Below are 5,265 nucleotides of genomic sequence, written 5' to 3' on the forward strand. Positions count from 1 at the left end.
GATCACACACACACACACACACACACACACACACTTAAGTATACAAATAACAATCCAGTCAGTATTTCTTAAACATTACTCTTCTACATTTTGTCCTTGCACAGTAACGACACTGAAAGGCATGGGACATGGCGTGAGATAAAACATTTTAGTGTCCCGTTTAACTCAATAGTTCCAGGACTCAAGTGGGAGCTTTATTATTTCCTGTTCGTGCTTCCACTGTATCTGAACAACCGGGATGATTAGGAGAATCAGACTGATAAAGGATTTAAAAATGATGGAAGGATTTGAGACATTTTCCGATGAGGAGAAACAGCACAGTCACATGTTGTTCTTTTTGTTTAATACTGACATTTGACTGAATAATAATACATGGTTGACATTCTGCAGAGTGTTTATTAATTGGTGGTTTTTGTTTAATAACCTTAACTGCAATAAAACAATTAGCACATTTTGTTTTACTGTTTACTGGCTCTATTCTGTCAGTCGCTACTACCTGTCGTATACTTTCTTTCTCTGTTCCTTTTCAAATTCAGTACAAAACCTGTGTCTTATACATTAATACACATACTAAGAAATGTCCACCTCTTATCCTGATGAAGTGAATTCAACTACTTATTCTGTGAATGAAGCTGTACACGAGTTGTTGTTGCTGTGATTTTGACCAATAGGTGAAGTTCAGCTCTGGAAACTCCACCTGGACAGTCTTTAAAAAGGTACCCAGTCTCCTGGGAAAAATCCATCATTCCAACATTGACACTAGTTGGCGTGATTACTGTTTGACTGAAGCTGTACACAGATCTATGTTTGACCAATCAGAGTTATTCAGCACAGCGGGCTCGATTCCATCACAAAGTCCTACATTCACCTGCAAATATGGTAGTGTAGCCATGTTTGTGTTGATCGAGAATTATACATTATTTGTCACAGTTTGTTGATTTTTCATTTGGCCTTTCAATTAATATCAAATTGATGTGATTAATCAGGTAAACAGAAGGCAGAGATGGGACTGAGTCTCACAGAAGCATATACAACAGGTTGTTGGTACAGTTCCGTGCACATAATAAAATAAATAATACAGACAAATGAAAGCAGCAGAATCAGCTACTGGTGTTTTATGATCGGAACGGATCACTGTTAAGATGGCACAGTTTAAAAGACTTCATAAAGAAGTCTCAATAGGTTGGACATAAATATGGGTGTTTGGACTTGAACCTGCTTCTGTAGGTTTAATGTGTGTGAATTCACACAAAATCATTTCTATTTGGATAGACATGAATAAGATTATGACAGAATCTAAGCCAGGGGTCACCAACCTTTCTGAAACTGGGCGCTACTTCATGGGCACTGAGTCATACGAAGGGCTACCAGTTTGATACACTCTTCTGAAATAACACAGGCTCAGTTTGCCTTTAGTTATATATGATTATTAAATGATTAATGATACTCATCTATGTGAAGACACTGATCACGTTAATGATTTCTCACAATAATTATCACCGATGACTTAAGGTGGGAAACAGATAATACCAATATTCAATTTTCATTTTTAGAACAGACCTGAGGGCTACTCAGGGGGTCCTTGGGGGCTACCTGGTGCCCGCAGGTACCATGTTGGTGACCCCTGATCTAAGCAATCTGCAACAAAGTAAAAAGCCATGCCTAACCACATTGTGATCAGCTACACAGCTCTTGACATTTGCACGATTCCGTGTTTTCTTTACGACTGTACTGCAGGTGAATGATTTTGTCAATGCCACTGTGTAAATGCAGTCAGATCAAACATTCAGCTGTGTTTAAAAGAAAAAAAAAGAATTAAAGCTGGGACACCCTGGGGGAAATAAAGTATGTTGTACCAGTACATGTTCATACATGTTGCTCTTCATCTGTACTGAAGCAGCTAAATGTCAAAGTAGAGATCCATTACTATGAAAGCAAATTTGTACCATAATTCAAATTAAAATGCATTAACAGAAATGCTTTTTCATTTTCAGAATGTAGCTGCATTTTTTGACTCATAAATAAAATTAGTAATAAATCATCCAAATTGCATTTTCATTTTCTTCTTCGAGACTGCTCATTTTGTAACTTAAATGTCCTTTTCTTTATCATTTGAATTAAGATTTAATATTCAGAAGATGGCCCAGCAAATAGGTACCAAAATTCAATTTGAAATGTCAAATTTGAAAATTAAAATGCATTAGCAGAAATGCTTTTTCATTTCAAAGTCAGAGCTGCATTTTTGACCCATAAATAAAATTAGTAATAAATCATCCAGATTGCATTTTCATTTTCTTCTTCAAGACTGCTCATTTTGTTACACAAATAAAAAGAAAACTGCTTTTTAGTTTTGAAGCCCGCCCCCCGCAAAAAAAGGTCCAAAATTCAATTTGAATTCGCAATCCCAAGCGGCGCAGGAGAGTGACGTCAGCGGCCTCTCTTCTTCAGTGTTGTAGTGATGGGAACGGCAGTTCTTTTTACTGTACTGAATCTCTAGAATCCGTTCATTAAAATGATTCGTTCAAAAGATTCGTTCACCGAATCGTTCAGTTCTCTCCAACTCCCTGAACTGATAAGCAGCCAAACGATCCGTCATTCAGCCCTGAGGTTCACGTTCACTTACTGAGGGACGGTGCGTTCACGGACTATAGTACATTCGCGGGAGACGCAGCGCTGCTTTGAGTGGTATACATGCACTAAAATTATTACACGGTCAAAGTGTCCTCTGTGCACAGTAACATCAATTAACATGATGCTACACGGATGTTAACAACACAGCGCTAGTTTTAGCACTTCGGCACAGTACGTGAACGAGAATCACGTCCTCAGTTACGCGAATCATGAGTGAATGACAGCGCGAACGAGATTCACGTCCTGGCGTCCCTCGTTCACGAACGACCTGTTGAGGACGTGAATCACGTTCGCGCTGTCACTTGAATCAGCGTGAACGTGAATCACGTTCGCGAACGTGAGTGACGGCGCGAACGTGATTCACTTCGTTCACTTAAAAGATTTGTTCGTTTGAACGACACGCTGCGACCGACACAACACTACAGTGTTGCCAACTTGGCGACTGTCTCGCTAGACTTAGCGACTTTTCAGACCCTCTTAGCGACATTATTTCTAAAAAGCGACTAGCGACAAATTTAGATCATCGGGGGAAAGGCGAGAAATAGATTATATTGTAATTCACATGCTGCTCAGAGTCATCGCAGTCCACGGCTCCTCTGCAGCAGCGCCGGGGTCTCTCCTGTCCCCTCCCGAGCGGCTGCGCAGGCTCGGGAGGCTCGCTCTGTGGATTTGATACCGGATAGCTGCCGTTTACTCTGTTTTGATCTGTTAATGTTAGGTGTCTTTAGCACAGGTGAGACCCAGAAGCGGACAGGAGGCTGTAGCTGGATGCAAGGAGTGTTTATTGTAACACTGACAAAGTCAGAGTAGGAGGGGGTGTGCACGGGGAAGCCACGCTCCGTGGGCGCCGGAGAGCTGGAAGTCGTGTCGGCACTCGGAGGAGCGCCGGGCGGGTGGAGCGCGCAGAGGTGCTGGGAGCTGGAAAGGGGTCTCGGCTCGGTTGCGGCACGGGAGGTCGTTGGAGGCAGAGTAAAGCAGAGTTAGGGGGGAAACACTGGTAGAAGTTAATGCACAAAAGCTTTAGTCTTGGCAAAACTATGACTAAGCCAAATACTGCGTGTAGTACACGAAATCATCTGGCAACGGGGCGGCGCGAGGCTCCAGGCTATAAAGCGGCCGGTGATTTTGTGACCCGCTGCAGGTGCGTGGGTGTGGGTGTGGGAGAGAGAGAGAAGACATTAGCATATAGCACTCTGTAGAAGGAGCTTTATAAAGTTCACTCCATTGACTTGTATTCGGGGCTGAGCTGCCACATCCAATATGGGGGCAACGTCAACGTACGGTCCAGCGCTGATACCTTCAGTTTATTACGGGGTATAGTGACTGTAAAGTACCGTGTGTGTTTCATGGGTCTGACTGTGAGTCTGCAGTCTGACCCACCGTCACTGCCAGCAGCTCTTCAGAGCGGCTTCATTACGATCACCGTAAGTGTTAGAGAATTTCGCACGGGAAAAAAAATGTGCGGCTGATTTAACGAACCATGGCTGGCTTGACCGCAGTACAGAACTGGACATGGTGGTGATTTCCCCGCTGTTTCTGAAAACATGTACCACAGTCTATGCTACCAACACAGCCTTCACACTCTCCTCTTGTCCCTTCTCTTGCTCCAGTGTCGAATAAGCACACCGCCGCCCCCTAACGTAGATGCGTAGCACGGTCGGTCAGACTGGGGCTGAAGAAGAAGAGAGGCCGCTGACGTCACTCTCCTGCGCCGCTTGGGATTGCGAATTCAAATTGAATTTTGGACCTTTTTTTGTGGGGGGAGGGCTTCAAAACGAAAAAGCAGTTTTCTTTTTATTTGTGTAACAAAATGAGCAGTCTTGAAGAAGAAAATGAAAATGCAATCTGGATGATTTATTACTAATTTTATTTATGAGTCAAAAATGCAGCTCTGACTTTGAAATGAAAAAGCATTTCTGCTAATGCATTTAAATTTTCAAATTTGACATTTCAAATTGAATTTTGGTACCTATTTGCTGGGCCATCTTTTGAAAATTAAATCTTAAATGTCCTTTTCCTTATCATTTGAATTACGTTACATAATGTGTCATTTCATACAGCATGCTGGCATTTGACGGACCAAAAGACTTCACGGCAGGATACCGGTGAAATATTCCCACCTTGATAGGGCTAGTGTAAATGGGGCAAGTGATGAATGCTATTGTCATTAGCCCTTGATACTACTGTGAATTTTTGTTCATTACATGTCTACAAGTTTTTTGCATCACATAACTGTCAGGGGCTTGCTGTTGAATGGGCGGGTCTGTACAAAGGGGAGAGGCTACTTCACTTGAACCCCATACTGACTCAAGCGGACCAGTAATGTGTTTATGGGGCTGCATTTTCCTCTCCTCCTCTTCCTCTCGTGCCTGGCATGGACGGAGGGGCTGAATGGAGCAGGAAGCTGGCTGCGGGAGGAAAAAGATGACCCCCACCTCACCCACTTCGTTTGTTTGAAATGTCGCCATCTCTGGGGTGTGTATGTGTGTGAGACCCATGACCTCTTCGCCAACAGCACCAGATTACTGAATGGAAAGTATGGAGGCTGTTTGTTTATACAGTGTATGCTTACAGTATGCTAGAGAATTGATAGAAAAAGAAAGAAACTGGCGGAGCATACACACACACACACAT

This window comes from Sparus aurata, chromosome 20 (genome assembly GCF_900880675.1).
Source record: "Sparus aurata chromosome 20, fSpaAur1.1, whole genome shotgun sequence".
In the NCBI taxonomy this organism is placed as follows: Eukaryota; Metazoa; Chordata; class Actinopteri; order Spariformes; family Sparidae; genus Sparus; species Sparus aurata.